This window comes from Panthera pardus, unplaced genomic scaffold (genome assembly GCF_024362965.1).
Source record: "Panthera pardus isolate Hobbes unplaced genomic scaffold, ASM2436296v1 HiC_scaffold_24, whole genome shotgun sequence".
Classification (NCBI taxonomy): domain Eukaryota; kingdom Metazoa; phylum Chordata; class Mammalia; order Carnivora; family Felidae; genus Panthera; species Panthera pardus.
In genome coordinates, this window is record NW_026526810.1 from 22,668,180 (window position 1) to 22,688,161 (window position 19,982).

The 19,982-nt window shown below is 43.3% G+C and overlaps 1 long non-coding RNA gene across 2 annotated transcripts; it reads left to right on the top strand.

The window, feature by feature from the left end:
* The first annotated feature begins 57 nt into the window (after positions 1 to 57).
* LOC109262647 (uncharacterized) lies at positions 58 to 17,775 on the top strand. 2 transcript variants are annotated; one of them, XR_002077855.2, is made up of 4 exons: positions 58 to 175; positions 2,345 to 2,488; positions 17,032 to 17,155; positions 17,579 to 17,775. It is a non-coding gene; the product is annotated as an uncharacterized LOC109262647 (long non-coding RNA). The 2 variants fall into 2 exon arrangements; XR_002077856.2 differs by having other exon boundaries at positions 59 to 175; positions 2,345 to 2,483.
* Positions 17,776 to 19,982: the final 2,207 nt, after the last annotated feature.

A 19,982-nucleotide genomic window follows, 5' to 3' on the forward strand; every position in this document is an offset into this window, starting at 1 on the left:
ACCGAGTCCCGCCCCCGGCAGTTTGAGCCAATCACTCCCGCGGCGGCTACAGCGAGGCCACGCCTTTTAAAGGAGTCGACGGTTCCACGCCAGCTCTTGGCCTCTGGCCGCCCTTGGACGCCTAAGGCATATCAGGGAAGTTCCAGAGGAACAAACCCACTCCCGTCCTATTGAGGTATGTTTACTATGCCAGACTTATAGATGATTCCGAGCCCGTAGAATGCTGTCTTTGTACGTAGCCCATCTTCCTTAAAAAGGCCAGAGCCACATATTCACATCAAGGTTTTCCTGACAAGATAACACTTAAGCAGCACTGTTTGGGAGAATTGTAGTGAACTCCAACAATTTATGGAGAACTTATTGTGCCAGGCGATAGGGTAGTTCTCAGAAGAGTCATCAGAAAGGAGAAAAGGCGGGGCGCCTGGGTGACTCAAATAGGTTAAGGGTCCAACTGCGGCTCAGGTCATGATCTCATGGTTTGTTGGTTCAAGCCCCATGTCGGGCTCTGTGCTGACAGCTCAGAGCCTGGAGCCTGCTTCGGATTCTGTGTCTCCCTCTCTCTCTGTTTCTCCCCTACTCGCGCTCTGTCTCTGTCAAAAATAAATAAACACTTAAAAAAGAAGAAAAAGAAAGGAGAAAAGGCTGCTGATGGCTTTGGCAAAGCAGAGACATGTTTGTGTGGATGGTGGGTGGTGGCAAGGTAACAAGTCAAGGCTATATCAGGATGGGACATTTTGGGTCAACACTTGGAATGATTACAGAAACTTTTTTTTTAGGTGACAACATTTCACACTCTTCCCACGATCTGGGATTGATCACAGTAATTAGCACGTATTGAGAGCTTATAGTTTCTTTACATTTTTTTAAAAAAGTTTATTTATCTCTTGAGAGAGAAAGTGCGAGTAGAGGAGGGACAGAGAGAGAGAGAGAGAGAGCGAGAGAGAATCCCAAGCAGGCTCTGCACTGCTAACACTGAGCCAGATGCAGGGCTTGAACCCATCAACCATGAAATCCTGACCTGAGCCTAAATCCGATGCTTAATCAACTGAGCCACCCAGAACTACTAGCTCACTTAACCCCCATCATACACTTACGTGGAGGGTACTATGGTCATCAACCTCATTTTACTGATGGGGAGATTGAGGTTTAGAAGATTAACAGACTTTCCCAGACCAATACAGAGTTGCTGGTGTAGTGCAGAAACCATAGTCTTTCTTGCTGCTACAACCCTTTGCTTCCTCCTCGATCAGGCCTTTAAGTTGCCTGTTTACTTGTCCTTACTCATCTTATTCTTCCTCAATCTCCCTACCTAGTCACCTTCCCCAGGCACTCTCAGCAATACCTGTTCATTTCAGTATCCTATTTATTTGCACCAAGCAGCACCTGTCATTTATTCATTCATCAAACTTTTTACAAGCACACCTCTGTGCCTCACTGTTCTAGGTGGTGGGTTTTCCACAGTGAACAAGACAATGGAATTTGTGTTCTGGTAGAGAAGGCAGACCTAAACAAATAGGCAAGTAGCTTTATGACCTGATGTTGGGCAGTAACAGAAAACAATTCAGAGAAAGGGAATAGAGAGTGATGTGGGAAGTCTTCTCTGAGAAGAGGGCATTGGAGGAGACCGGACTGAAGTAAGGGAACAGGCCATGTGAGTATCTGGAGGAACAACAGCCCATAGGTGGGAGTAGCAAGTGCAAAGGCCCTGAGGCAGGAACATGGTCAGTGGGAAAAGGAATACTGAAGAGGTTGGTGTGCTGGAGGTCAGTGGAGAGCAGAGAATGAAGTCACCAAGGGCCTAGTAAGCCATGTGTGATGGAAACATACTGCAAGGCCCTGAGCAGGCCAGTAACACCATCTGACTTAAAGTACCCTCTTCTCACACCATGCATGTCCTAGTTAGCATTTAAAGAATCAACCAATCATGGCTCTCAGGCCTGCGGGTCCCCACCCTCTACACATTTCTCTCTGCTTTATTGTTACTGCTTTCCCTCCTTCCACAAAACATCTTTGCATTTCTTCATCCTTACCCCATCCCTTCCCATTTCCCTGAGGAGACCTTCATCCATTTTTTTATTCCCTGGCGTCTCCACCTCCATCCTGTCCTTCCTTACTTGTGCCTTCCCCTTGGGTAGGCCATGTAGATTCATTAGAATCACCTGGGCCACAGACTTTCTGAGGGTAGGCCTTAGGAAACTAGTATTTTTTAATAGCACCCAGATGCTTCTAGGATGTTACAGGAGTTGCAAACTACTGGTCTCAGTCTATAAACCTGCTCAAGGCTCTCCAACCTAAAAAAACCTTTCACTGAACACTGTGTTCTTCTGTCTCTCTCTCTTCACAGCCTAAGTTCCTGAAAGATCATCTAGTCCAACTAGACTTCACCAGGCACATGAATCACCCAAGAAGCTTGTTAAACTGCAAAGCCTGATTCAGAAGAGCTGGCTGCGGCTCAAGGTTCTGCATGTCTCATGGACTCCCAGGTGGGGTCAGTGTAGCTGGACCACTCTTTGTAGCGAAGGGCTGGACTTCTGGTCTTGACTCTCTTGCTTCCAACTCACCGTTTTTCTCATTGCCATGTAGCTTCACCCCACAGCCCCGCTGAAATTTGTTCCCCCTGATGTTACTTGTGACCCACCGGCTACCTCTTCTCTGAGGCAGCAGATATAATGGTGAAGAGCACAGACCTGGGAAACAGATAACCTAGGTTCAGAATACAGCCCTCCCACTTCCTAGGTGGGTGGCCTCTCTGTGCCTCAGTATCCTCATTTTAGGGAGGGGAACAATAATGATAACACCCATCTCACTTGGTGGTCTTGAAAATTAAGGGAGTTAATACATTGAGAGCTGTTAGAACAGTGCCTGGCACACAAGAACTTCACAAGTATTGGTGTTTTTCATTTTACAAGAACTCCTAACTGACAGCATTTGACTCCATTCACTCCACCATGCTGAAAACTCTCTTCTGCCTTAGCTTCCGGAACACCACCCTCTCTCTTAGTTCTCTACCTACCTCTGGCTGCTCCCTTCCTTGCCTCCCTGGTATGATGGTGTTTCCCAGGGTTCTGGCTTAGGCTCTTTGGTTTTCTCAACGCACCTGGGCTCAGTGGGTAACCCAGCTTACCCAGTGCCTTGGATTCAGTTATCTAAGTGTGGAACTCTTCTGAATCTAGATCTTCATCCCAGGTCTTTCAGTTTCCTATCCACATATCCCACTGCCTGCTCTAGGTCTCCACAGAGATTCATTAATTCACTCAACACATATGTATTGGTTACCTACTCTGTGCCTGACCGAATGCCAAGTGCTGGGGATATAACAGTGAAGTGGTTAGACCTGAGCCAAGACCTCTGGGAACTCATGATCTGGAATAAAGATTCAATACTAATTCTGCAGTTATTGATTAAAGTGCATTCAGGATTAGCAATACAAAAGAGAGGTGCAGGCTGCTGTGGGGGGTGTATAATGGGAACCCTGACCTTGTCCAGGAGTGACTCATACGTACTCCAGACTCAACACGTCCCAAACCAAACTCATCATTTCCCCCAAGCCTACCCTATCCCTCTTCTGCTTGTGTTGTTTCGCTCAATGAACAGCACACCCATCGTCCCATCCAGACCAAGACCTGGGTGTCAATACCCATACTATCCCTTGCTGACTCCTTCCACTCACCGGGAGACTTCTCCTTTCTAGAAAAGTAGCCTTCTCGGGTAACTCCTGGCACTCTATAAATTCCTCCTGCCCAGTGCTCAGGCAATCTGATTTTACCTTCACTGGCAAAGTTGTACTTAGAAAAAAAGGAGCAAATAAGGGTGTGAGGTCCATCCCCAGAAACACAGACCCAGTCTGTGTCCTGCGGCACTTGACCATGGCACACCTGTCTGGGGAACAAGGGGAAGATGGAGTCCTCGTGCCCTTTTTTCACTGATCCTTGGCTTATAACTTCTCCCAATAAAACCCCGTTTTTTAATCCACACTGTGTAAAGTAAAATGCACTCTGATCCATGTTGTGTGACAGACACAAAGTGTTTGTGTTTTATAAAAAAAAAAAAAAAATTATTATTCCCATTATAAAAGCAATGCCTACTTATGGTGATTGGTATCTTTATTAGACCAGCTCTGAAGCCTGATTTGAGACATTGCAAATAACAATAATAATAATAGTAACAATATCTGAGTGTAGTAGACATTTGTCTTTTTTTTTGAGCTATCCCACATTTGAACTCCCTGTCTATTTGGAAGGATCCCCATTGTATGAACCTTGTGGGAAGCCCAGTCAAGAGCCAGACAGTCCTCCCTGAGCTCAGGCAGCTAGAACATGGGCACATGATTGTTGTTAGTGAATCAGGGGATCCTGCCCAGAAATCTGGACCATGAAAGAGTGACACAAAGATAGAGGGACAGTTAGTATATTTGTTATAGCAATGCAGGCATCGGGAGTCCAGCAGCAGCGATGGCTACGAGTGCCTGGGTAGCAGTTCCAGTGACAGTCTCCTAACCAAATCGTTGACCTTGGTTTGACCTTGGTTGGGTTCTGTCCTACTAAGCCTTCCTTTGCTTCCAAAAGATAGTGAGAAACACCTTATGATCTTATAATAAAGCCTTTTCTGCTTAAGGTAGCTGGACTCAATTTCCACTCTTGATAATCAAGAATCTTTTTTTATCTTTTTTATCTTTTTTTAAATGTTCATTTTTTATTTATATTTGAGAAAGAGAGAGACAGAGCATGAGCAGGGGAAGGGCTAAGAGACAGAAACAGAATCTGAAGCAGGCACAGAGCCTGACATGGGGCTCAAACTCACGAGCAGTGAGATCATGACCTGAGCCGAAGTCTGACATTTAACTGACTGAGCCACCCAGGCACCCCTGCAATCAAGAATCTTGACTGATATGATTGTTACAGAAAAATTGGAAAGTTCTAAAAAGTAGAATGAGAAAAAAACTCCTTGCCCTACATCCAGAAAAAATTATTATTAACAATTCTTCCAGTCTTTTACTATATACACATTTTGACATAATTATGATTACATGATTATATAAAAATTTATGTACTCTGAGCTGATTTTAAAAATTGTATTATTTAAAAGGTGACATATAATCATTGTAGAAAATTTGAGGATACCAAAAAATAAAAAATAAAAACCAACGCAAAAAGCTACAACCCAAAGATAACTACTGTTCATAATTGGTATATTTCCTAAAAATTTTTTCTGCATTTTTACATAGCTGAGAATACTGATTATTCCACATGTTTATGCATAGTTAACTGAGCAATTTTAACAGTTCTAGATAAAAGATGGCATGAAGAGGAGCTTGGGGATGGATATGGATAATATCTGCCCTTTGTGTGGTAAATACCAGTTAAAAAGCCTTAATGGATTCAGGGCTTTAAAGATGCAGAAAATCATTATGCAAGTTTCTTGGCAGTGAACATGTGTATTATGTGCCCTTCCCAACTCTGCTTCTAGTGACAAAAATACAGAAGACTTTTTGTTCAGTGATTTTCCTGGCACAGGGTTCCAAGCTCTTAAAAAGTTTGTCCATTATTGGCAAGTGCTGCAATACAATAGGAAGCGCTATTGTTTTTAGTGTCATCAAACATGGGCAAAGACACCACATGGACTTTGGAATGAATTATGTAGCTTGAGAAACACTGTTCCAGGAACTGGGGAAGGAGTGGAATGGAAGAGAAACAGCTGACAAGCTGACTCTGCAGAGTGGCATAGGGCATGAGTCCTGGGACTAAACTGCCAAGGTTTGACTCTTGGTTCTTACTCCTTAGTTATCTTTTGACTTTGCAGAAGTTACTTTAACCTCTCTGGGCCTGGGGTGCCTGGGTGGCTCAGTTGGTTGGGCTTCTGACTTTGGCTCAGGAAATGATCTCACGGTCCATGAGTTCGAGCTCAGCATCAGAAGCCTGCTTCTGATTCTGTATCTCCCACTCTCTCTGCCCCTCCCTACCCATGCTCTGTCTCTCTCAATCTCAAAAATGAATAAGTGTTAAAAAAATTTTTTTTTAAACTCTCTGGGCCTGTTTTCTCACCTGGAAAATGAGAAATGATATTCACTAATTTTTTTTTCCAGACTTTTGCAACTATCTTCAAATTGAGAGTGGGTAGGTGGATGATAAGAGTATTGCCTATTTCATAGAACACTATTTAATCAGAGAGGGCTAAATAAATGAATAACTATAAAGTGCTCAGCTCTTTTGCTGAGCTGCAGTATCCACATATGACACAGAATTCATCTGGATTATGGAATTTGAGAAACCTTGTAAGTCCTTTATATCACAATTTTCCATTTCCTGAATATTCTTTTTTTATTGAGTTTTTGAATTGAAACATATTCAGAAAAGTGCACAAACCATAAATGTATGGCTTGTGCCATACACCCTTGTGAAGCCACCACGAGGTCAGGAAACAGATGACTAACATCAGAAATCTCTCCTAGCCCCTCCTTTGTCTTTATCTCCTGCTATCCAGACTTCTAACACCATAGAGTCATTTTGTCTGTTTTTGAACTTTTTATAAATGAAATAAATGTGTACCGTTCCACATGATGTTTATAGAATTCATCTGGGTTGCTGCATGCAGCAGAAGTTTGTTCATTCTCATTGCTGAATGTATTCAGTTGTAGGATTACATCATGCTGAATTTGTGCATTCTATTGTTGAGGACCATTTGGGTTGTTTCTAGTTTAGGGAATTTAGAATGGTGCTGGTATGAATATTCTTAGTCCTTTAATCTATGAACATGGTACATCCCCTCCTCCCTTGATTTCGGTTTTCTTTGATTTTTCTCAGTAATATAGTATGTGGTCTTGTACACCTTTCACTAGATGTGTTCCTATAAATTTGTTGCTTTTTTAATGTTACTGGAAATGGTCTCATTGTTGAATTTCACTAACTGTAGGTGGTTAGAAGTACTACTGATTTTGGTATACAGAGGATGGATCCAGCAACATTGCTAAATTTAATTAATAAATTAATTGCCTTCCTATTTGACTCATTTTTGTTATTATTTCCTTTCTTCTACTTTACTTGGGCTTAGTTTTCTTATTTTTCAAAAAAAATTGTTTTACATGTATTTATTTTTGAGAGACAGAGAGATAGAGCACAAGTGGGGAGGGGCAGAGAGAGAAGGAGACAGAATCTGAGGCAGGCTCCAGGCTCCGAGCTGTCATCACAGAGCCTGATGCGGGACTTGAACTCACAAACCGTGAGATCATGACCTGAGCCGAAGTCGGACACTCAACCAACTGAGCCACTCAAGTGCCCTCTGTTTTATTTTTCTAACTTCTTCCTCCCTATTGATCTTAGGGTTGTGAGTTCAAGCCCCATGTTAGGTGTAGCAATTACTTCAAAATACAATCTTTACAAAAGAAGAAAAAGGACAGGAAGTTGAGAACACTGCACTGGCTACCTCAAAAAAGCAGCCCATGACAGCAAAAGGGCAGTTGTGCAATTTTCTAGTTGTTAAATATTTGGGGTCTCTGGCTGACAAAGAGAATTAAGTGTATTTCTATCTTTATGTATGTCAGTGGATTGCTTTGTTTCCTAGTTGAAGCATGGACAAGCAATTGTTTTGTCTTTCAGAATCTCGTAATTGATTATCTGTCAGTTTTGATTTTCAGAATTGTTTTGCATTTTTGTGTTTTTTTGTGTGTGTTTGTGCAAGAAGTACTGGAGGCTATAATAGGGGCTGCTCACCAGGCACCATTTAGAATAAGACAGCTCCTGGAATGATCTCTCTAAAATGCAACTCTGACCATGCCTTACCCTCACTTAAAGGATTTTATTAATTCTCTTTATCTACTGAACAGGGACCAAACTCCTACCTTGGCAAATGACCCTTTGTAACAAAGCCCCTGGCGGAGGCTCTGGTCATACTCAACTATTTACTGTTCTCCAAAACTGCCTTGCCCCCTCTCCTCTCCCAGCCTTTGGACACATTACACACATGGGCTGGCATGCCCTCTCTCACCTGCCTTTACTTGAAAGACTGCTCATCCTTTAAAATTCAGCTCAGGCATCACCTCCAAGAAGGATTCCTGATCTACCTCCTCAAGCTGAGTGAAATCCTCTTCCCTGTGCTCTGACAGCCCCCCAGCCCCCAGGCATTCTTCTGTCAAGCTACTTGCCACATGGTGATGGACAGTGTTATGAGCTCTTGGGAGAAAGGTCTGTTTCTCATGCATCTCTTTATTCCATGCCCCACTTATGGGAAGACCTCAGTAATGGTTTGTTGATCAAAGCGTGTAGCTCTTTTTGAACTAGGGGTTCCTATCAGTTGTGATTCTGGTGGTATTAAGGCTTCCACACAAGTGAAGATGCTAGTGCATTAAAAGGCAAGGATAGCCTCATTTACTCCCATAAGATCTACTGTCCCTACTACCTGTGTCCTTGTGCATGTGTGCACACAAACAGACAAGCACTGCTTCCCACCCTCCAGCCCCGTGCAGGCCAATTGTCCTCTTCCATCCTCCGGTGCCAGCTCTGTCCCCAGCCTGTTACACTGAGGGTAGAAAAGAGACAAGGTAAGGAACCAGCGTGAAAGCTGCTCCTTTTTGCTATCAGAGCTGAGAGAGGGCTGCTCTAGCCAGTGAAGGAACCTAGCGTTGGGGTCAAACTATCCTGGAATCAAATCCTGACTCTGAACCTCCTATGTCACCTCATGTAAGTTACTCAAGTTTCTCACTTCAGTTTTCTCATCTGTACAGTGAAGTTAACAATACCAAACTTGCAGTGGTTGTTAAAATGAAATGAGGCAACGTAAGTGAAGTAACAGCACGATGCCTGACACATAATAGATGCTCAAAAAATGCTTAACAATTACTAAAGGGGATGAAGTTCCACCACAAATACAACCTGTAGTCCCCAGTTATCCTTACACAGGACTTGTCTTCTACAACACACTGGGGGATCCTGCAGGGCAGCAAGGACGTCCTATTCTTCTGCGTGTCCCCCTAGAGTTCAGGGAGTTTTCCCAACTGAAGGAGTAGCTGGAGCAGGGGCTCTCAGGCCCTGCTGGGGACGACAGTGCATGTGCAGTCATATAAAATAATCACTCCTGGGGCACCTGGTGGCTCAGTTGGTTAAGTGTCCAACTTCAGCTCAGGTCGTGAACTCCCGGTTCGTGAGTTTGAGCCCCACATTAGGCTCTCTGCTGTCAGCATAGAAGCCTACTTCAGCTCCTCTGTCCCCTTCTCTCTCTGCCCCTCACCTGCTTTATCTCTCTCTTTTCAAAAATAAATAAACATGTAAAATAAAATGAAATAAAATAAAATAAAATAATCACTCCTTTCAGGTATAGAGACGCACTTGACACCAACTTGGTGCAATGGCCCTACCAAAGCCAGAAGCAAAAAAAAAAAAAAAAAAAAAAAGAGAGAGAGAGAGAGAGAGAGAGATGGCAAGGAGAGAGAAGAATGAAAGACAAATGCACTACAGTTCACTACAAGAGGAGGTGACCAGCAGTAAATTGTTGGTGGGGTGTTGGAGCAGGCTGGAAAGTCAAGAAAGGCATTTCAGTGGAAGTGAGTATTGGAGCAGGAATAGAATTTCAAAAGCAATTTGCAGAAGAATGGAATAAAGAAGTGGGGGAGAAGGAGAAAGAGTAAATGGGAAGAGTGATTCTGAGGCAGGCACCCAGGGCAGCCCCAGTGCCTCCGGTGGGGCACTAGGCAGAGGGCAGGAATAAGGGGTGTGGAGAAGCAGGGGCCAGGGGCCAGGGAAGCCCGAGGGAGGCAGAGGGTAAAGGCAGGGGAGCTCAGGCGGGGGAGTCAAACACAGCCTCCCCAAGGCCATGGATACAAGGCAGAGGGCAAGGGAAGCTGCCTGTTCTGGGCCCGCAGTCCTTGCTGCCATGGGGGAGGGAGGATCCTCCAGGGGCAGAGGTGAGCATAGCAGTGCCGAGACAGGTGGAGAGGGGGGACGTGCAAGGGAGGCCTTAGCAGCTTTCCGGTTTCTACAGTCACCGACTCAGTGGGTGGAGCAGTTCTGTGCAAGAGAAATATGGGGAGAATGGTCTGAAGTAGTTGAGAGACCTATTTCTAAACTCCACAGGGAAGAAACCAGAGGAAGCTGAAGAGGGGCAGAGGCCAGCAAGTCTTGTGGTAAGATGATGATGGGCTTTTATCCCTGCCATGGCCAAGCCCTAGATCCCTAGGTCGGGCGCCTCAGTCTCCGGCAGACACTGGTCAAAGCCTCACTTGTTCTTCTTCTCATTCCCCTTCTCCTCCTCCTTCTCCTCCTCCTCCTCCTCCTCCTCCTTCTTCTTCTTCTTCTTCTTTTAATTTTTATTTACTTTTGAGAGAGAGAGAGAGAGAGAGAGAGCAAGCAGGGGAGGGGAAGAGAGAGGGAGACAATAGACTCTGAAGCAGGTTCCAGGCTCTGAGCTGTCAGCACAAAGCCTGACCCAGTTTGAACTCACAAAGCAGGAGATCATGACCTGAGCTGAAGTCGGATGCTTCGACTGAGCCACCCAGGCACCCCTCAAAGCCTCACCTCTGCCATTCTCCCCACCAGCTGAGAGACCGGGAATATTTCCTGATATTGCCTCTCTTTTGTTTTACATGAAATGACAGGCCTCGGCAGGGGATGGGGGGTGGGGAACCGCACCAAACATGAACCATGGACTTTGATTGTAAAGAAAATTGCATCACTTTATGGCATGGAATGATTTCCAGGACTGTTCATGAAAATAGGAAGATACAGAGCAATGTATATAGTGTGCTACTTATTTTAAAAGTTTACTTACTTATTTTGAGAGAGAGAGAGAGAGAGAGAGAGAGAGAGAGAGAAGGGCAGAGAAAAGAGTGAGGCAGAGGGAGAGGGAGGAGAGAGAATCCCAAGCAGGCTCTGCACTGTCAGTGCAGAGCCCAATGTGGGGCTCAAACTAATGGACAGTGAGATCATGATCTGAGCTGAAACCAATAGTTGGACACTTAACCAACTGAGCCACCCAGGTGCCGCTGCTACTTTTTTTAAAAATGTCTTTAAGTTTTTATTTAAATTCCAGTTAGTTAACATACAGTGTAATATTAGTTTCAAGGGTACAATACAGTGATTCGTCACTTTCATACAACATCAGGTGCTCATCACAAGTGCTCTCCTTGAGCTTATCAGCTCTCCTCTGATAACCATCAGTTTGTTCTCTATAGTTAAGAGCCACTTTCTTGGTTTGCCTGTCTCTCTCTCTCTCTCTTTTTTTCCCCTTTGCTCATTTGTTTTGTTTCTTAAATTTCACATGAGTGAAGTCATATGGCATTTGTCCTTCTCTGACTGATTTATTTTGCTTTTTATAATACTGTCTGGCTCCAACCACATCATTGCAAATGGCAAGATTTCATTCTTTTTTATGTCTGAGTAATATTCCATTATATATAAATACCACATCTTCTTTATCCATCCATCAGTCAGTGGACATTTGGGTTGTTTCCCTAATTTGTCCATTGTAGATAATGCTGCTATAAATACTGGGGTGCATGTATCCCTTTTGATTAGTGTTTTTGTATTCTTTGGGTGAATACCTAGTAGTGCAATTGCTGGGTCATAGGGTGGTTCTATTTTTAACTTTTTGAGGAGCCTCCATACTGTTCGCCAGAGTGGCTGCACCAGTTTACATTGCCACCAACAGTACAAGAGGGTTCCCCTTTCTCCACATCCTTGCCAACACCTGTTGTTTCTTGTATTGTTGATTTTAGCCATTCTGACAGGTGTGAGGTGATATCTCATTGTAGTTTTGATTTGTATTTCCCTGATGATGAATGTTGTTGAGCATCTTTTCATGTGTCTGTTGGCCATCTGTATGTCTTCTTTGGGAAAATGTCTGTTCATGTCTTCTGCCCATTTTTGGTTTTTTGGGTGTTGAGTTTTGTAAGTTCTTTATATATTTTGCATACTAAATATGTAAAGATGCATCATTTTGCAAATATCTTCTCCCATTCCATAGGTTGCCTTTTCATTTTATTGTTTCCTTTGTTGTGCAGCTGCTTTTTATTTTGATGAAGACCCAATAGTTTATTTTTGCTTTTGTTTCCCTTGCCTGAGGAGACATATCTAGAAATAAGTTGCCACGGCCAATGTCAAAGAAATTACTGCTTGTATTCTCCTCTAGGATTTTTATAATTTCCCATCTCACATTTAGGTCTTTAATCCATTTTGAATTTATGTTTGTGTATGGCATAAGAAAGTGGTCCAGATTCATTCTTTTGCATGTTGCTGTCCAGTTTTCCCAGCACCATTTGTTGGAGAGACCACTTGTTGTCTTTTTTCCATTGGATATTCTTTCCTGCTTTGTCAAAGATTGACCAGATAGTTGTGGGTTCATTTCTGGGGTTTCTATTCTGTTCTATTGACCTATGTGTCTATTTTTGTGCCAGTACTGTACTGTTTTGATCACTGCAGCTTTGTAATATAATGTGAAGTTCCGAAATGTGATGTCTCCAGCTTTTCTTTTTTTTTCTTTTTTGAGAGAGAGAGAGAGAGAGAGAGAGAGAGAGTACAAGTGAGCAAGGGGCAGACAAAGAGAAAAAGAATCCCACGAGGGGCAGAGAGAGAGAGAGAGAGAGAGAGAGAGAGAGAGAGAGAGAAATGGGGCTCACCCAGGGCTCGTGTTTTAACCAAAGTGGGGCTCATGCTAACCTAAAACGGGGCTCAGGCTCACCTGATGTGGAACTCAAACTCATGAACTATGAGATCATGACCTGAGCTGAAGTCAGATCACCCAGGCGCCCTGCTTTTCTTTTTCAAGGTTGCTTTGACTATTCGGGGTCAGACTGATAACCAGCAAAGAAACTGGTTCAGTAATCAAAAATCTCCCAACAAACAGAAGTCCGGGGCAGGATAGCTTCACAGGTGAATTCTACCAAACATTTAAAAAAGAGTTAATACCTATTCTTCTCAAACTATTCCACAAAGTAGAAAAGGAAGGAAAACTTGCAAATTCATTCCATGAGGCCAGCATTACCCTGATACCAAGACAGATAAAGACTCAACTAAAAAAGGGAACTACAGGCCAATATCCCTGATGAACATGGATACAAAAATTCTCAATAAAATAATGGCAATCCAAATCCAAGAAAACATTAAAAAATCATTCACCACAATCAAGTGGAATTTATTCCTGGGTTGCAAGGGTGGTTCAATATTTGCAAATCAATCAATGTGGTACTCTAAATTAATAAAAGAAAGGATAAAAACCATATAATCCTCTCAATAGATGAAGAAAAAGCATTTGACAAAGTATATCATCCATTCATGATAAAAACCTTCAACAAAGTAGGTTTAGAGGGAACGTGCCTCAACATGATAAAGGCCATATCTGAAAAACCCACAGCTAATGTCATCTTCAATGGGGAACAACTGAGAGCTTTTCCTCTCTCAGGAATAAGACAGGAATGTCCTACCACTCTTGCCACTTTTATGTAACATAGTACTGGAAGTCCTAGCCTCAGCAATCAAACACAAAGAAATAAAAGGCATCCAAATTGGCAAGGAACAAGTCAAAACTTTCACAATTTGCAGATGATATGATACTCTATATAGAAAAAGAAAGACTCCACAAAAAAGCTACCAGAATTGATACATGAATTCAGTAAAGTTGCAGGATTCAAAATCAATATACAGAAATTGTTGCATATCTATACACCAGTAATGAAACAGTAGAAAGAGAAATTAAAGAATCAATTCCATTTACAGTTGTATAAAAAAGCAATAAGATACTTAGGAATAAACTTAATGAAGGAAATGAAAGACCTGTACCCTGAAAACTATAAAACATTGATGAGAGAAATTGAAGAAGACACAAAGAAATGGAAGGACATTCCATGCTCATGCATTAGAAGAACAAATATTGTTAAAATGTCTGCACTACCTAAAGCAATCCATACATTTAATGCAATCCCTATCAAAATATCACCATTATTTTTCACAGAGCTAGAACAAACAATCCTAAAATTTGTATGGAACCACAGAAAGTCCCAAATCACCAGTGTGCTACTTTTGTTTAAGCATGGGAAGGGGGAGGTAGTAAGAATATATATATTCACATTTGCATATAATTGCATAAAGAAATGCTGAAAAAGATACACCAGAAATAAATAAAAGTGGGAAAAGTCCCTTCTGGGGACTAAGGAATAGAGTTTGGAAACAGGGGTGGGAGTGAGACTTCCAAATGTATCCTTTTTGTTTAGATTTGTGAACCATATGATTGTACCACCCATTAGACTAGTTAAAAAATAAAAATAGGGGCGCCTGGGTGGCGCAGTCGGTTAAGCGTCCGACTTCAGCCAGGTCACGATCTCGCGGTCCGTGAGTTCGAGCCCCGCGTCAGGCTCTGGGCTGATGGCTCGGAGCCTGGAGCCTGTTTCCGATTCTGTGTCTCCCTCTCTCTCTCTGCCCCTCCCCCGTTCATGCTCTGTCTCTCTCTGTCCCAAAAATAAATAAAAAACGTTGAAAAAAAAATAAAAATAAAAATAAATTAATTCTATAGTGTCTAAGTTGCATGGTACAAAAAACCATTCATGGGAACCCATTCAATGTGGGGAGTATGAGAAAAATAACCTGGAAGTTACTGCTAGGAGTCATGGGATTGGTAAAGGAACAGAGCGGAGGCTCTTTCTGGGGTCCCCTAGTCTCTTTTCTGTGCTTCTGCCTTTCCGCCAAGCGGCTCCGAATTTGAGTCTGTCTGGGCTCCTTCCAGTGCTCAGACTGCCCACCTACTCTGGCCCTGCACCAGAGTGCCTAAGTCTAGCCTTGCTCATATAGGATTGGCCTCCCTCATAGGTATCATCCAATGAGCTGTGGCCATGGAGCGGGGCTACGCAGCACAAACAGGGCTGACTAAGATACCCCTCCCTCTTCAGTGGGAGCTGTGGTTAGAGACTATTTCCAAAAAGAGGGGTTTGGGCAGTAAGACAGTGATAGGCTTACTTAGTATATGCTGTTTCTGGATGGGTCAGTCAGAGGTCAGGGCAAAGATCCAGCCAGCATTGTGGTCCCCTAGACACGGGGGAGCAGATGAAGTCTCCTGGAGAAACGAGGCAGAGACACAGACTTGACAGTTAGGTTAAGAATCTGTGTTACCTGGGCAAGTCCTTTCCCTTCTCTGGGCTTTAGTTTCTCATTTGTGGCAAAAGGGAATGGGACTAGATGATACTCTGGGGTTCCTTTGATCTCTAATGGGGAAGAAAGCAAAGTGCAGTGAAAAGAGCATTGAACCAAGAGTGAGGAGACCTGGTTTGGAGTGCCTCCTTGGAGTGCCTTGCTGTTGGACTTTAATTAGGTCACATGACCTCCATGAACCTCAGTTTCCTCTATCAGAAAAGAGGATAGCACTCCCTGCAGATTGCTGTTACAGTTAAATAAACTCATGGATGTACAAGTGGCTTGTCAACCGTCCTGTGGGTGCAGGTATGAGAGGTAATTATAATAGCTACTGCCTCTATAAAATAGAAGCATAACACCTTCCTTGTCTCTCTGTCAGGATGACCGTGGGTGCAAATGTGACAGTGTAGGCCTTGTGTAGGCACTGCGCCCTGGACTGGACACAAGAGCTGGGCTGTATTGCTTGTTGATTGTGTGACCCTGGCCAAGAGTCCTTCCTTTCTGGGCCTCCCTTTTTCACCTGTGGCCCGGGAATGCTATTTCCTGCCTCATAGGTTGTAGTGAGAATAGATGAGAGGGTGAGCATGAGGTATGTGGTGTGGACTGTGTTGTGATTTTCAGTGAGAGGAATGATTAATGGGACTATTCCCTGGTTCCCCAACCCCTGGTTTGAAAGCCAAAGCCAAAGGTGGGTATACTGTGATGTCAATTAAACTCACACAGATCTTCTCCAAAGCCCTGTGAAGGATCTTAGCGATGCATTTACATGGTCACAATGTTTCTGTAAAACTTACAGAAGTGAAATGTTTCCATTAAGATCACTGCCTCTTCCACTGTAACTCCCATGTCATATTTCCACCATGTTGGATGGTGTTGGATAGCTGTGGACATCTTTGGGACCTGACCAAGGGGAAGTTGAATTGAAGATTTGGTTTAGTGGGATATAGTTATGTACTTTACAATCACTCTGATGTATAGCTAAATTATTGCTAGCTGTTTGGCAATAATACTCCTACCCAGCAATACCCACCATGCCAACTCACCCATTATCATGACAAAAGGGTGCAGACCAGAGGTCATAGTGAAATATGAATTTATATGAAATATGAATGTGTCAGCACCCAGTACTGGCAGGTTGTGGAGGAGAAACAAGGTTTGAAATGTACAGAACCAGAGCTGGTCGGTAAAAAATGCTTCCACCATCAGAACATAGGACTCATTTCTCATGGATGCCCAGTCAAAACGGAAATTCTCTCCTTTCAAAGAATGTCAGAATTCCATCGTTAGTAGGGCTTGTGTACTGTAGGAGTCCTACAAGTAGCAAGTACTTCTGGGTGAAGTTGTATGTTTTATGCATCTCATTATATGGAATCACATCTCAGTGTAACTGATGCATCTTGTCCTGATGTGGTCTGGTATTTCCAGATGAAATGGCACACGAAATCCCCAACAGAACAAGACGGCCCAGAGAAACAAGTGTTCCAGTGACAAAACTCCTACACATACTCGTCAATAACTACAGCGTACATAGCGCAAGAGTAATTTTCTTACACAATTATGTAGCTAAAAACAATGTAGCAGCAATTTAAGAATGCATCTGAATTGCTCTGGTTAATGAGCCATCAATTCCAAATATTTAAGACTGGTCCTCCCCCTGCAATCTTACAGCTCACTTATGAAAGATATTTGATAGAGGTTTCCCCCAATTTGGCAACAATCCTGAAAATTTCCAACTTTATCAATACGTCGTGAAGCCGAAAGAAACTTTTGGGGGAATTCTGTGTTATTTGGGGGGATTTTGTCATATTTGTACTATGTCAGCTTTTCTTATACATTGTTTTGTTGGTTGTTTTGGTTTCTTATTCCCAGTAATTATTCATGTTCATACCTGATTTTGTATTTATAATTTTTATTATTTTCCTTACAGAAGTCCTCCAATGTACACAAGCCTAAGGGCCCACAAAAGGTGGATCTGCTGTGGCCCGAGGAGCGGCACTGACTCACACCCTGGAGACCACACCAGAACTCCTGTCCCTCCTGCCCTCCCGTGGGTGAGCCCTTGCACGCCCCACCAGCACAGCATTCACTACCTCTGTCACTGCTCTCAAGCCACAGCGCCCCTCCTGGGCCCGGCGGGCAGCAGCCACAGGCATGTCCCAGGGGGAATGAGTCTCCGGAGCCCTCACCCTCCTGCACACTCCCCTGTTCAGCTTTCTGATGGGTCTAGATGATCTCACACCTTCTCTTTTGCTCTTCAGCACCATCAAGACAAAAGAGTCTGGCATTCAAGGCCCTTGTGGGTCTAGTTTTATTTTACATGGAAAATGGGGTTTTATTTTATGTTTTTTGAAATGGGATTTTAAAAATTAAATTTCCTTGCAGAAGAAGGCTGATAAACAGGAAAGCAATTTTATATCTGGTCACCACATTAATTGTTTAATGTTTTCTATTTTTTTTCCCTATTGATTCTCCAGGAATTTCTAGGAAGACAAGCACGTCATCTGCAAATAGCCTTGTGGTCAATTCCTTGCCAATATTTATCCTTCTGTACCAGTCAGAAGTTCTGTTTGCAAACAACAGAAACCAGCTCTACTTAAACTAACATGGGAAGGTTATTGGGAGAGTCAAACTCGGAGCAGCCAAAATAACCAATAAAGTCCTATTACAGTTCTGCCTGCTTTTCATGCTTATAGTGCCCCCCCCCACCACCACCAAAGTTCCAGCCTGCCAAACTGACGATGTTTTCATTCTTTTATTGTTACTCTATACAACTCCAAGTCCAAGATTTCTGGGGTAAGGTCCATTCCTTCTCTAATTCTGTCCCAATCCTGTCCCAATATTCTGCAAACAATATATACAATAGTGGATTAAAGGGAAATATAAGATAAATTCATTAAAATATATGAATATACACATGGCTGAGCAAGGAAGAAACTGCGGGTAGGGAATATGGGGCTCTATGCCTTGGCTAAGGTGTGACCTCCCTCCTCTACCATTTACTCTAGGTTGACTTTGCCTTCAGCCAACACCTCAGTTGGCAGGGGTTCTTTATCTGGTAAGGTTGCCTGGACCATTATTCTTGAGGGGTCTGAGACCTGGTGGTCCTGCCTAAATTTGTTTGTTGTGGGGCACCTGGGTGGCACCAGTCAGTTGAGCGCCCAACTCTTGATTTCATCCCAGAGTCATGGGATGGAGCCCCGTGTTGGGCTCACTAACTATGGAGCCTGCTTAAGATTCTCTCTCTCTGCCCCTCTCCCCCATGCTCTCTCTCTTAAAAAATTAATAAGTAAATAATAAATAATATGTTTGTGTAGATTTTCTTCCATTTTGACCACCACTCATACCAGTACTAGCAGGTAAAGCAGAGGGTTCCCCGAGAGTCAACCTCATTTCTTCAGGTCTTGTTGTAATAACCTCCCTATTACCCTTTGATAGTCTAAATCGGCACTGTCTAATGCAACTTTCTGCAGTGATAGAAATGTTCCACATCTGCTCTGCCTAATTCTGTAGACAATAGCTATATGCTATAGCCCAATATGGTAGCCAATAGCCATGTGTAGATACTGACCAGCCAACGTGTGGCTATTGTGACTGAGGAACGGAATTTCTCATTTTGCTTAATTTAAATTAATTTATAATGGCCACATTGGCCGTAAATTGTACAGCACAGATCTTAATCAATCATTCCAGCCAACACCATGACCTCCCTTTGGGCCTGTTCATCCAGTGGCATAGAGAGCCCATACTGGCTGGTTGGCACTATTAACTTCCTATATGTCTCCAGATTGAAGCTTTCCTCCCTTGGGTATCAAAACCTCTAAACCAGCAGATATAGAGCAGATATAAGAACAAAAATTTTTTTTGAAAGGGGGGTTATCTGGTTCAATAGTGACAAATACGAAAATTTTATCACTATAAATTTGTTGCTGGTTGAGCCCACATACCATGTCTTGGAGGACAATATCCCAAACTCGCAAGAGGTTGTCTACCAAGATGCTCTAACTGATCTTCAACAGCCCATTCTATTTTCTATCAGTCCAGCTCTCCTGGGGTGTGGTAAGCCCCATGAATCCCATGTCCATCAGCCCATTGCTTCACTTCTGTTTTTACTGTAAAGTGAGTTCCTTGGGCAGAAACAGTATTGAGTGGGTTGTTCTGATGGCATTTATTAAGTGCACTAATGGTGGTCCTGACAGAAGCATGAAGGAGAGGAAATGCATATTTAACTCCAATACAAATATTTATCCCAATGAGGACAAACCATGGGCCTTCTCTGATGGAAGGAGTCCAGTGTAACCAACTTGCTATCAAATGCTGACAGGTCATCTCTACTGCAATACATTGGATTTGTGGAATTGGCCTCCACTACTGGAAATTAGAGTCTTGTTAGTGGCAGTGGCTGCTTCAGCTTTGGAGAGGCTGTCAACTCCTTACTTGGATAGGTGGTCTCTGTTCCTGCCTCCAAAACCACTTTTGAGTGGGCCCGGGGGTAGCTGAGGGAAGAAGCTGATAGATATCTACTCATCCACTGGGTAGGAATCTTGTCCACCTGATCATTGAGAACTTCCTTCACAGTGGGCACATTTTGGAGAGCGTCAACATGGGACACAAGCAGTCTCTGCTTCTGGGTCAATTCTGAGAGATCCACTCACATTCTCCCGAGACCACCTTGTCACCAACCTCCAATCCTGTTCTTTCCAAGCTCCCAATTGTCCAGCTAGACCACTAGCTATTGCCCATGAACCAATGTAGATCTGTATCTCAGGCTTTCGGAGAAAGTGGTCAGGATGAGGTACTGTTCTACATTCTGTCCTTGAGAGAATTTCTCTTCCCCACCATCTTTTGGGACCACCTCCAACTGGGACAGTAGCACCACAG